Genomic DNA, 14,405 nt, shown 5'->3' on the forward strand with positions numbered 1-14,405 from the left:
ACATAGTTGTGAACTGTGAAATCACCTGATAACGTTCCAGGCTACATGGAGGGAGGGAGGGAGGGAGGGAGGGAGGGAGGGAGGGAGGGAGGGAGGACTGAGGGGAGGGACGGAGGATGGACTGAGGGGAGGGGGATGGAAGAAGGATGGATGGATGGACAGAGGGCAGGGAGGATGGACTGAGGGGAGGGGGAGGGAGGATGGACTGAGGGGAGGGGGAGGGAGGATGGATGGACTAAGGGGAGTGGGAGGATGGATGGACTGAGGAGAGGGGGAGGGAGGGAGGATGGGCTGAGGGGAGGGGGAGGGAGGGAGGATGGACTGAGGGGAGGGGGGGAGGATGGACTGAGTGGAGGGGAGGGAGGATGGACTGAGGGGAGGGGAGGATGGATGGACTGAGGGGAGGGGGGGAGGATGGACTGAGGGGAGGGCGAGGGAGGATGGGCTGAGGGGAGGGGGGGAGGATGGACTGAGTGGAGGGGAGGGAGGATGGACTGAGGGGAGGGAGGATGGATGGACTGAGGGGAGGGGGGGAGGATGGACTGAGGGCGAGGGAGGATGGACTGAGGGGAGGGGGAGGAAGGATGGACTGAGGGGAGGGGGAGGGAGGATGGGCTGAGGGGAGGGGGAGGAAGGATGGACTGAGGGGAGGGCGAGGGAGGATGGACTGAGGGGAGGGGGAGGGAGGATGGACTGAGGGGAGGGGGAGGAAGGATGGACTGAGGGGAGGGGGAGGAAGGATGGACTGAGGGGAGGGGGAGGAAGGATGGACTGAGGGGAGGGGGAGGAAGGATGGACTGAGGGGAGGGGGAGGAAGGATGGACTGAGGGGAGGGGGAGGAAGGATGGACTGAGGGGAGGGGGAGGGAGGATGGGCTGAGGGGAGGAGGGAGGGGGGTTCACCCAGTGCTTGGGCAATCAGGCGATGAGTCAGTCATGCTGAGAGAACATTTGGTTCTACTGTAAAAAATATATATAAAAAATAAAACATAAAAACGTGTCAGGATCCAGAATGCAATCAGGGCGCTTTGTGCTGTACGGCAACATAATGACATGATTTCCCCTCTGTTCGCCATTCGCCCTAGTTTTCAGGCACTGGAAAAAAGGCTACACTCCCGCACTCCTTCACCGAACCACGTGAGCCACATTCACTTTCCGATCACAAGAAACAAGATGAGCAAGAAAGGGGGAAGTTGACCTCCATTCACGACTAAACCAATCCCTTATCATTGACTCAATCTAAAAGGGGCAAACTGATTGCCCCAAAGATGTAGAAAGAAGCACTTTACATAATGCTAATTACACATCCGCCATAATTAGCTTTCTGTACATGATTTGGCTAATTGTGGAAAAGCTAATTGTGAAATTAGCCATTTTCTCCACCATACAGTGTGCTGCATTAAGAATCCTTGTGTTTAGATATTTAACAGAGCAAAATATGAACACTGAATTGCATTGGACACTATTTATCTTCAATTTATAGATCCAGGGTTAAGGTCAATTCCTATTTAACTTGAAATTCTAAATTCAATTCTTGATTTCACTCATGAAGTGGAGAATGTTATTTGAGTTCCATTTTCGAATTTCAACAATCTTCAAGTTCCGGAATTTAATTGATTCGACTGTTTGGACTTTTTTTTTAATTGAAATTGTAAAACATGAAATGTTTTCTTTGGGAATTCAGTATTTTTTACATTTCCCACTAAATGTATTTAATGGATAATGTAACATTGGCTTGCAGGATTGGTTTTAAATCAGTTCAACTTGTATTTCTACATTTCCAGTATAGCTAGGCTATCTGAACAGTAACAGTGTTCAGCCTGAAAGCCTGAGGGAATTTAATTAGAATTGGAATTTGTGGAATTGTTAAGGATAATGAATTTGGAATTGAATTCTTGGAATTTACCAAACGTTGGAATTGAGAGGAATTTAATTATCTCTAAATTCAAAAGACTGACCTGGAATTTGTATTGAATTAAATGTAATTTACAAGGAGAGAGATTCTAATTAGAATGTGGAATTCACCCCCTGACCTTTGTTCAAAAATTCCAAAAGTTCACAGGAAGAATCATTCAACGAGAAACTACATTTTATGTCAACTCTGAATATAAAGTGACAGTTCACCCAAATTACAAAATTACTCATTTGTGTAAGCAGTCTACGGACAACGACCATGTTGTGGGTTTGTGTACTTAGCCACTGTCACCAACACTGCTAACCAAATCAAGGACTGCAGCCCTTCCTGGTCCATATACTGCTTTCAGCGTCAGGAAATAATATGTCTTTTATCCCCCATCTCATGAAAACCTTTCCATGTATTCAGCTGTTGCATGGGTTCATGGTAACATGGTGAGGTGATGTCCTCTTGCAAACGCAACATATTCTGTATCTGTCATTGTAAAGACATGTCCTGTGTTTCAACTGCTGGCATTTCTGTATAGCACTTTGTGACATCTGCTAATGTAAAAATATATTTTTTTTTAAAAGCTTCATAAATGCATTTGATTGATTGATATCCCACCCTGCTGCAGTCTCTCTGCTCTCTCCATCCTGATATCCCACCCTGCTGCAGTCCCTCTGCTCTCTCCATCCTGATATCCCACCCTGCTGCAGTCTCTCTGCTCTCTCCATCCTGATATCCCACCCTGCTGCAGTCCCTCTGCTCTCTCCATCCTGATATCCCACCCTGCTGCAGTCCCTCTGCTCTCTCCATCCTGATATCCCACCCTGCTGCAGTCCCTCTGCTCTCTCCATCCTGATATCCCACCCTGCTGCAGTCTCTCTGCTCTCTCCATCCTGATATCCCACCCTGCTGCAGTCCCTCTGCTCTCTCCATCCTGATATCCCACCCTGCTGCAGTCCCTCTGCTCTCTCCATCCTGATATCCCATCCTGCTGCAGTCTCTCTGCTCTCTCCATCCTGATATCCCACCCTGCTGCAGTCCCTCTGCTCTCTCCATCCTGATATCCCACCCTGCTGCTTGACATTCTCCACCCATCTACAGTCCCTCTGCTCTCTCCATCCTGATATCCCACCCTGCTGCTTGACATTCTCCACCGATCCGCAGTCCCTCTGCTCTCTCCATCCTGATATCCCACCCTGCTGCTTGACATTCTCCACCGATCCGCAGTCCCTCTGCTCTCTCCATCCTGATATCCCATCCATCTGCAGTCTCTCTGCTCTCTCCATCCTGATATCCCATCCATCTGCAGTCCCTCTGCTCTCTCCATCCTGATATCCCATCCATCTACAGCCCTCTGCTCTCTCCATCCTGATATCCCACCCTGCTGCAGTCCCTCTGCTCTCTCCATCCTGATATCCCACCCTGCTGCAGTCTCTCTGCTCTCTCCATCCTGATATCCCACCCTGCTGCAGTCTCTCTGCTCTCTCCATCCTGATATCCCACCCTGCTGCAGTCCCTCTGCTCTCTCCATCCTGATATCCCATCCATCTGCAGTCCCTCTGCTCTCTCCATCCTGATATCCCACCCTGCTGCAGTCCCTCTGCTCTCTCCATCCTGATATCCCACCCTGCTGCAGTCCCTCTGCTCTCTCCATCCTGATATCCCACCCTGCTGCAGTCCCTCTGCTCTCTCCATCCTGATATCCCACCCTGCTGCAGTCCCTCTGCTCTCTCCATCCTGATATCCCACCCTGCTGCAGTCCCTCTGCTCTCTCCATCCTGATATCCCACCCTGCTGCAGTCTCTCTGCTCTCTCCATCCTGATATCCCACCCTGCTGCAGTCTCTCTGCTCTCTCCATCCTGATATCCCACCCTGCTGCAGTCTCTCTGCTCTCTCCATCCTGATATCCCACCCTGCTGCTTGACATTCTCCACCCATCCGCAGTCCCTCTGCTCTCTCCATCCTGATATCCCACCCTGCTGCAGTCTCTCTGCTCTCTCCATCCTGATATCCCACCCTACTGCAGTCTCTCTGCTCTCTCCATCCTGATATCCCACCCTGCTGCAGTCTCTCTGCTCTCTCCATCCTGATATCCCACCCTACTGCAGTCTCTCTGCTCTCTCCATCCTGATATCCCACCCTGCTGCAGTCCCTCTGCTCTCTCCATCCTGATATCCCACCCATCTGCAGTCCCTCTGCTCTCTCCATCCTGATATCCCATCCATCCGCAGTCTCTCTGCTCTCTCCATCCTGATATCCCATCCATCCGCAGTCTCTCTGCTCTCTCCATCCTGATATCCCACCCATCTGCAGTCTCTCTGCTCTCTCCATCCTGATATCCCACCCTGCTGCAGTCCCTCTGCTCTCTCCATCCTTTCTTCCACTCATCTTGTGGGAGACAATCTCATCCCTCCGTTCACTGCAGCTGTAGCAGCCAGAGCCGTACAATGGGGGGAGATAGTCAGAGAGAGAGAGAGAGAGAGAGAGAGAGAGAAAGAGAAGGATGAAGTGAGAGTGCGAGAGAGAGGGGGAGGGAGTGAGTGGGAGAGAGGCAGAGAGAGATAAAGAAAAAGAGAGAGAGTGGAAGGGAAGCGAGTTCGGAGGCGCTGGCTCTCCTGGCAGACGGCACATATAGCTCGCTATGTTTACTAATGGAGACCATCAGTCATCCGTGGAGCGTTACCGTAGTGATTGCACACCGAGAGCTCTTAAAGTAAAGGGAGAGAAGAGAGAGAATGGAACACATCAGATGGGCCCTTAAGATCTATACCTGCAGTACATGTAACAAATCATTCAGGGAGCTTCTTTGTTCCCGGGGTTAATACGGAAGACTTCCATGAGACGGGGGGGGGAACGGAAGACGTCCATGAGACGGAGGGGGCCACGGAAGACGTCCATGAGACGGGGGGGAGGCACGGAAGACGTCCATGAGACGGGGGGGAGGCACGGAAGACGTCCATGAGACTGGGGGGGGGCACGGAAGACGTCCATGAGACGGGGGGGAGGCACGGAAGACGTCCATGAGACGGGGGGGAGGCACGGAAGACGTCCATGAGACTGGGGGGGGGGCACGGAAGACTTCCATGAGACGGGGGGGGGAACGGAAGACGTCCATGAGACGGAGGGGGCCACGGAAGACGTCCATGAGACGGGGGGGAGGCACGGAAGACGTCCATGAGACGGGGGGGGGGCACGGAAGACGTCCATGAGACTGGGGGGGGGGGCACGGAAGACGTCCATGAGACGGGGGGGAGGCACGGAAGACGTCCATGAGACTGGGGGGGGGCACGGAAGACGTCCATGAGACGGGGGGGAGGCACGGAAGACGTCCATGAGACGGGGGGGGGCACGGAAGACGTCCATGAGACTGGGGGGGGGCACGGAAGACGTCCATGAGACGGGGGGGGGGCACGGAAGACTTCCATGAGAAGGGGGGGGCACGGAGGATGTCCATGAGATGGGGGGGGCACGGAAGACGTCCATGAGACGGGGGGGGAACGGAAGACGTCCATGAGACGGAGGGGGCCACGGAAGACGTCCATGAGACGGGGGGGAGGCACGGAAGATGTCCATGAGACGGGGGGGAGGCACGGAAGACGTCCATGAGACGGGGGGGGGCACGGAAGACGTCCATGAGACTGGGGGGGGGGCACGGAAGACGTCCATGAGACGGGGGGGGGCACGGAAGACGTCCATGAGACTGGGGGGGGGGCACGGAAGACGTCCATGAGACGGGGGAGGCACAGAAGACTTCCATGAGACGGGGGGGAGGCACGGTAGACTTCCATGAGACGGGGGGGGGCACGGAAGACTTCCATGAGACGGGGGAGGCACAGAAGACTTCCATGAGACGGGGGCGGAGGCACGGTAGACTTCCATGAGACGGGGGGGGGGGGGGGGCACGGTAGACTTCCATGAGACGAGCACAGAAGCAAAAAAAGCCAAAAGAAATCAGCACTGTGTGAAATTCGTATATAAACTTCAAATAGAGTACCAGTCAAAAGTTTGGACACACCTACTCATTCAAGGGTTTTTCTTTATTTATACAATTTTCTACATTGTAGAATAATAGTGAAGACATCAACACTATGAAATAACACATATGGAATCATGTAGTAACCAACAAAGTGTTAAATCAAAATATATTTGAGATTCTTCAAAGTACTCTTGGCATTCACTCAACCACCTTCAACCACAGCCTTGAAGGAGTTCCCACACATGCTTAGCACTTGTTGGCTGCTTTTCCTTCACTCAGCGGTCCAACTCATCCCAAACCATCTCAAATGCGTTGAGGTCGGGTGATTGTGGAGGCCAGGTCATCTGATACAGATCACTCTCCTTGGTCAAATAGCCCTTACACAGCCTGGAGGTGTGTTTTGGGTCATTGTCCTGTTGAAAAATAAATGATAGTCCCACTAAGAGCAAACCAGATAGGATGGCGTATCGCTACAGAATGCTGTGGTAGCCATGCTGGTTAAGTGTGCCTTGAATTCTAAATACATCACTGACAGTGTCACCAGCAAAGCACCCCCACACCATAACACCTCCTCCTCCATGCTTCAAGGTGGGAACCACACATGCGGAGATCATCCGTTCACCTACTCTGCATCTCACAGAGACATGGCGGTTGGGAACCAAAAATCTCAAATTTGGACTCATCAGACCAAAGGACAGATTTCCACTGGTCTGATGTCCATTGCTCGTGTTTCTTGGCCAAAGCAAGTCCCTTCTTCTCGTTGGTGTCCTTTAGAAGTGGTTTATTTGCAGCAATTCGTCCATGAAGGCCTGGTTCATGCAGTCTCCTCTGAACAGTTGATGTTGAGATGTCTGTTACTTGAACTCTGTGAAGCATTTATTTGGGCTGCAATCTGAGGTGCAGTTAACTCTAATGAACTTATCCTCTACATTCGAGGTAACTCTGGGTCTTCCTTTCCTGTGGCGGTCCTCATGAGAGCCAGTTTCATCATAGAACTTGATGGTTTTTACGACTGCACCTTCACGATAGACTGACCTTCATGTCTTAAAGTAATGATGGACTGTCATATCTCTTTGCTTATTTGAGCTGTTCTTGACATAATATGGACTTGGTAATTTGGTAATATCTTCTATATACCACCCCTACCTGGTCACAACCCAACTTATTGGCTCAAACGCATTAAGAAGTAAAGAAATTCCATAAATGAATTAACAAGGCACACCTGTTAAATGAAATGCATTCCAGGTGACTACCTCATTCAGCTGGTTGAGAGAATGCCAAGAGTGTGCAAAGCTGTCATCAAGGCCAAGGGTGGCTACTTTGAAGAACCTCAAATATAAAATATATTTTGATTTGTTTAACACTTTTTTTAGATACTACATGATTCCATATGTGTTATTTCATAGTGTTGATGTCTTCACTATTATTCTACAATGTAGAAAATAGTAAAAAGAAAGAAAAACCCTTGAATGAGTAGGAGTGTCCAAACTGTTGACTGGTACTGTATCTTAAAGAATCCTTGACATAATAATATATTCTGACCATTTTGTCACAATAACAGAATGGAATCAATGTCAAGGACTTGCTCTCAGGTGTCAAGTGCACTTGATGTGCTTTTAAACCAAGTCCTGCTGGCCTCATGGATGGGCCAAATGTGGACCTTTAGAAAACATGCATTAAGGCAGCTCACAGACGCTCCAAAGTCAAAAAATCAGGTCAGCCGGTGGAATAGCTGGAGGAAACCCCTTACATCTCAGAGTGAACCTATGTACAGTTGAAGTCGGAAGTTTACAAACACCTTAGCCAAATGCAAATAAACTCAGTTTTTCACAATTCTTGACATTTAAATCTGAGTAAAAATTCCCTGTCTTAGGTCAGTTAGGATCACCACTTTATTTTAAGAATGTGAAGCTTTTATTTCTTTCATCACATTCCCAGTGGGTCAGAAGTTCAATTAGAATTTGGTAGCATTGCCTTTAAATTGTTGAACTTGGGTCAAATGTTTCTGGTAGCCTTCCACAAGCTTCCCACAAATTTTGGCCCATTCCTCCTGACAGAGCTGGTGTAAATGAGTCAGGTTTGTAAGGCCTCCTTGCTCGCACACACTTTTTCAGTTCTGCCCAAATATTTTCTATAGGATTGAGGACAGGGCTTTGTGATGGCCACTCCAATACCTTGACTTTGTTGTCCTTAAGCCATTTTGCCACAACTTTGGAAGTATGCTTGGGGTCATTGTCCATTTGGAAGACCCATTTGCGACCAAGCTTTTAACTTCCTGACTGATGTCGCATCAATATATCCACATAATTTTCTTCCTCATGATGCCATCTATTTTGTGAAGTGCACCAGTCCCTCCTGCAGCAAAGCACCTCCACAACATGATGCTGCCACCCCCGTGCTTCACGGTTGGGATGGTGTTTTTTGGCTTGCAAGTCTCCCCCTTTTTCCTTCAAACATAACGATGGTCATTATGACCAAACAGTTCTATTTTTGTTTCATCAGACCAGAGGACATTTCTCCAAAAAGTATGATCTTTGTCCCCATGTCCAGTTGCAAACCGTAGTCTGGCTTTTTTTATGGCGGTTTTGGAGCAGTGGCTTCTTCCTTGCCGAGCGGCCTTTCAGGTTATGTCGATATTGGACTCGTTTTACTGTGGATATAGATACTTTTGTACTTGTTTTCCTCCAGCATCTTCACAAGGTCCTTTGCTGTTGTTCTGGGATTGATTTGCACTTTTCGCACCAAAGTAGGTTCATCTCTAGGAGACAGAACGCATCTCCTTCCTGAGCCGTATGACGGCTGCGTGCCCCCATGATGTTTATACTTGTGTACTATTGTTTGTACAGATGAAAGTGGTACCTTCAGGTATTTGGAAATTGCTCTCAAGGATGAACCAGACTTTTTCTTCTGAGGTCTTGGCTGATTTCTTTTGATTTTCCCATGATGTCAAGCAAAGAGGCACTGAGTTTGAAGGTAGGCCTTGAAATACATCCCCAGGCACACCTCCAATTGACTCAAATGATGTCAATTAGCCTATCAGAAGCTTCTAACGCCATGACATCATTTTCTGGAATTCTCCAAGCTGTTTAAAGGCACAGTCAACTTAGTGTATGTAAACTTCTGACCCACTGGATTTGTGATACAGTGAATTATAAGTGAAATGATCTGTCTGTAAAAAAAAATGAAATGACTTGTGTCATGCACCAAGTAGATGTCCTAACCGACTTGCCAAAGCTATAGTTTGTTAATTAACAAGAAATGTATGGAGTGGTTTAAAAACGAGTTTTAATGACTCCAACATAAGTGTATGTAAACTTCTGACTTCAATTGTAGCTCCACATCGGAACATGACACACTTCAATACAATGGGACAGAGAGAAGATTTGCATATGGGGCAGTGCTATTTAGGGTTGTTAAGAGTTTTGATCAGCATGACAATTCTAACCTGATGCTACCTGGGCCTGATGAGCCATACAGTATATTAAATATGTTATGAGCCACACATTAATGATATTTAAATAAGCCCAAGCCCATTATCCAATACATAGGACCAAAAAATGTTTACATTTTTAAATGTTTACATTTTAAGGAGAGGCCGGTGGAGCACAGGTGCTTGGCGTATTGCACAAGAGAAAGGCTGTAAGTTAGAAGCTTATTATGCATTAATTAGCTAAATATAAGGGCAATACTGCATTGAATGTATTACCTGAGGCTAGGACATCAATGTGTATAGGGCTATATATCAATCTAGAACAGGATGATCTATTTTGGATGCAATTTGGATGTTGATGGAGAGGGAGAGAAAGACTGCAAGAAACTGATTTAAAGAAACGATATTCGAGTGATCGGCTGTTTTAAAAAGTCTGTAGCTGCAATTAAAAAAAAGAACAATCTTAACAATTTTAAAAAAAAAAACAAGATGACAACCGAAAGTCAGATGGAGAAACTAGACCAGCATTCAGTCTTTATATTACTGTAGCATAGCCTATGCTGCAGCAAATGTAGGCCTACCTGTCACAAGAGAAAAAGTTACCATGATAAGATAGGTCTACATGCATCGTGACCTGACCTCCATACTGAGCCGGGCTGTCTGTCCCCACCCTGAGCGTTTTCTGAGCGTTCTCTGAGCGTTCCCTGAGCGTTCTCTGAGAGTTCCCTGAGCGTTCTCTGAGCCTTCCCTGAGCGTTCTCTGAGCGTTCCCTGAGCGTTCTCTGAGCGTTCTCTGAGCGTTCCCTGAGCGTTCTCTGAGCCTTCCCTGAGCGTTCTCTGAGCGTTCTCTGAGCGTTCTCTGAGCGTTCTCTCAGGCAGAGGCCATAGAGAAGACAGATTTAGACATTGCATATAATTTTTAACAGTTCCATTTCACTCCATGCTGCTGCTCATATAAATAATTTATAATAATTGACCGTTTTTTCGCAGTGATTTATCCCGGGAAAAGGGAGTGGTTTTGGGCAGTAAATCCCAGTAACCGGGTTCCCCCCCCTATTCAACTCCAATGCTATTAATATCCAGGGGTTTTGGGGGGGGGGGGGGGACGACAATATGGTGCACGTAGATAGACTACTTTCTCTATTTATGGGAAGATTGGTGGGGCGGGGTGGTGACTGCCGACCTCCTTGTGAACCCAATACCACGGACATTAGGAAGAAGGTTCTTTAAAAAACAACCCGTGCAATCAGTGCTCCCGCCCCCTCCTCCCCACTAATGTGCCCGCTTTCTTATTCAAGGTGAATTTAACCACAAATCTCCCCCAACATTCCTTCCCAAACAAAGACCTCCCATTATGACTGTGAATGACGAGCAACATTGGTTAGCCTAGCGAATGGGGGGGGGGGATGGGTAATGCTGTCCGCGCTCTGTCAAAACAACGCGTGACATTTTCCCTTTAAAAAGCTAAATTACCGCCTCCGGAGGTTAAGATAGAGATCTAGGAACGCTAATAGACTAAAGTCAATGGGTACGCACGTTAATCCGCCTAATACGATCTCACATGATAGTGCACATCTGTTGTGTGGAAGGAGTTGTGTAGAGGTACCTTGCACGTATTAGGACTTGATAGAAGCTTTTTTGAAGGATCGGTTTCCCTCAATAGGAACAGTGACAGAATAATATATATGTAATAAAAAGACTTGAGATTAGCCTGCGATGATCGAAGATGGCTAACACACTTTACAGTTCATTCGCAGCGCTGCTCGAAAAGTGTTAACATAGGCGGCGTGTCAACAACAACAAAAAACGTCTGCGTGTGCACTTGTAAGTCATTTGATCACCCGTTCCCAACATGCATCACTCTAAAAATGTTTTATTCCTGATTACATTTCCAAAGAGAAACCGCTAACCCATGGAGTCAATACCACTGATGAGACACACAGTTCTTAAATAAACACTCCTTTTTTTTTTTTTATGTCTTTATTCCATTAAATCCTCCCGGAGTCGTTGCCCCCTGACCCACGTCGCTTTGCAATTGCCTTTTGAGAGCACCAATAACACGCCCCCCCCCCCCCCCCCAATATCTGCATATGAACCCCCAGAGACGACCTCGATCAACTGCAGCCAAAAAAGGAGAAGACTCCATTTTGGCTCAGAAAAAAGGCAACCCACAGGCAATGTGTGAATCATAATGTCTACTTGCCCCTGTGTTGGTATTTCCCACATATTGACATGTACAGATATAAAAAGACAGACGAGATGGTATGACAGGGTCAGTGTTTATTTTTTTTTTAAAAGGGATCCTTCTGTTTATATTGATCATTTAATCCTCATCAATCTCCTTCTTTTTACCCTTTGGAGGGTTTTTAGCTTGGTTCTGACAGGATAAAGGCCCATATCTTTACAGGTTAAAATGCTGAGCTTGACTGAATGGCCCACGATTGGAGGAATCCATGATGATGGGAGGAATCCATGACGATGGGAGGAATCCATGATGATGGGAGGAATCCATGATGATTGGAGGAATCCATGATGATGGGAGGAATCCATGACGATTGGAGGAATCCATGATGATTGGAGGAATCCATGACGATAGGAGGAATCCATGACGATGGGAGGAATCCATGACGATGGGAGGAATCCATGATGATTGGAGGAATCCATGATGATGGGAGGAATCCATGATGATTGGAGGAATCCATGATGATTGGAGGAATCCATGACGATGGGAGGAATCCATGACGATGGGAGGAATCCATGACGTTGGGAGGAATCCATGATGATGGGAGGAATCCATGATGATTGTAGGAATCCATGACGATTGGAGGAATCCATGATGATTGTAGGAATCCATGATGATTGTAGGAATCCATGATGATGGGAGGAATCCATGACGATTGGAGGAATCCATGATGATTGTAGGAATCCATGATGATGGGAGGAATCCATGATGATTGTAGGAATCCATGATGATGGGAGGAATCCATGACGATGGGAGGAATCCATGATGATTGGAGGAATCCATGACGATTGGAGGAATCCATGATGATGGGAGGAATCCATGACGATTGGAGGAATCCATGATGATGGGAGGAATCCATGACGATGGGAGGAATCCATGATGATTGTAGGAATCCATGATGATTGTAGGAATCCATGACGATGGGAGGAATCCATGACGATTGGAGGAATCCATGATGATGGGAGGAATCCATGATGATGGGAGGAATCCATGATGATGGGAGGAATCCATGATGATGGGAGGAATCCATGATGATTGTAGGAATCCATGATGATTGTAGGAATCCATGATGATTGTAGGAATCCATGATGATGGGAGGAATCCATGATGATGGGAGGAATCCATGATGATTGTAGGAATCCATGATGATGGGAGGAATCCATGATGATTGGAGGAATCCATGATGATGGGAGGAATCCATGACGATTGGAGGAATCCATGATGATGGGAGGAATCCATGACGATTGGAGGAATCCACGATGATGGGAGGAATCCATGATGATGGGAGGAATCCATGATGATGGGAGGAATCCATGACGATGGGAGGAATCCATGATGATGGGAGGAATCCATGATGATGGGAGGAATCCATGACGATTGGAGGAATCCACGATGATGGGAGGAATCCATGATGATTGTAGGAATCCATGATGATTGTAGGAATCCATGATGATTGTAGGAATCCATGATGATGGGAGGAATCCATGACGATTGTAGGAATCCATGATGATTGTAGGAATCCATGATGATGGGAGGAATCCATGATGATGGGTGGAATCCATGATGATGGGAGGAATCCATGATGATGGGAGGAATCCATGATGATTGGAGGAATCCATGACGATGGGAGGAATCCATGATGATGGGAGGAATCCATGACGATTGGAGGAATCCATGATGATGGGAGGAATCCATGATGATTGTAGGAATCCATGATGATTGGAGGAATCCATGATGATGGGAGGAATCCATGACGATTGGAGGAATCCATGACGATTGGAGGAATCCATGACGATTGGAGGAATCCATGATGATTGGAGGAATCCATGACGATTGGAGGAATCCATGATGATTGGAGGAATCCATGACGATTGGAGGAATCCATGACGATTGGAGGAATCCATGATGATGGGAGGAATCCATGATGATGGGAGGAATCCATGATGATTGTAGGAATCCATGATGATTGGACCTCACGCCACACATACACACGCGCAAGCCACACACACATGCACACTAATGATGCATTGTACAACATACAGAGGGCATTCACACAAACCTGGTGTGGTGGGAAAAGCACTCAATTGTCATACTTGAGTAAAAGTAAACATACCTTAATAGAAAATGACTCAAGTAAAAGTGAAAATCACCCAGTAAAATACTACTTGAGTAAAAGTCTAAAAGTATTTGGTTTGAAATATACGTATGTATCAAAAGTAAATGGAATTGAAAGAAAATCATTACAAATTCCTTACATTAAGCAAAACAGACAGCACCATTTTCTTAATTACGGACGGCCAGGGGTACGCTCCAACACTCAGACATCATTTACAAACGAAGCACGTGTGTATAGTGAGTCCACTAGATCAGAGGCAGTAGGGATGACCAGGGATGTTCTCTGTTTCATGAGCACCAAATCAGAGGCAGTAGGGATGACCAGGGATGTTCTCTGGTTCGTGATCACCAGATCAGAGGCAGTAGGGATGACCAGGGATGTTCTCTGTTTAGTGAGTCCTCCAGATCAGAGGCAGTAGGGATGATCAGGGATGTTCTCTGTTTAGTGAGTCCTCCAGATCAGAGGCAGTAGGGATGACCAGGGATGTTCTCTTTTTAGTGAGTCCACCAGATCAGAGGCAGTAGGGATGACCAGGGATGTTCTCTGTTTAGTGAGGACCAGATCAGAGGCAGTAGGGATGACCAGGGATGTTCTCTGTTTAGTGAGTCCACCAGATCAGAGGCAGTAGGGATGACCAGGGATGTTCTCTGTTTAGTGAGTCCTCCAGATCAGAGGCAGTAGGGATGACCAGGGATGTTCTCTGTTTAGTGAGTCCTCCAGATCAGAGACAGTAGGGATG

General features: G+C 47.3%; 1 protein-coding gene across 2 annotated transcripts in view; it reads right to left on the reverse strand.

The window, feature by feature from the left end:
- LOC110500776 (glucosidase 2 subunit beta) overlaps positions 1-14,405 on the reverse strand; it is a 274,702-nt gene that overhangs the window by 244,012 nt on the left and 16,285 nt on the right. The gene's annotated exons all lie outside the window — the stretch shown is intronic.

The sequence above is a fragment of the Oncorhynchus mykiss genome, chromosome 21 (genome assembly GCF_057628025.1).
Source record: "Oncorhynchus mykiss isolate SJ-2025 chromosome 21, ASM5762802v1, whole genome shotgun sequence".
In the NCBI taxonomy this organism is placed as follows: Eukaryota; Metazoa; Chordata; class Actinopteri; order Salmoniformes; family Salmonidae; genus Oncorhynchus; species Oncorhynchus mykiss.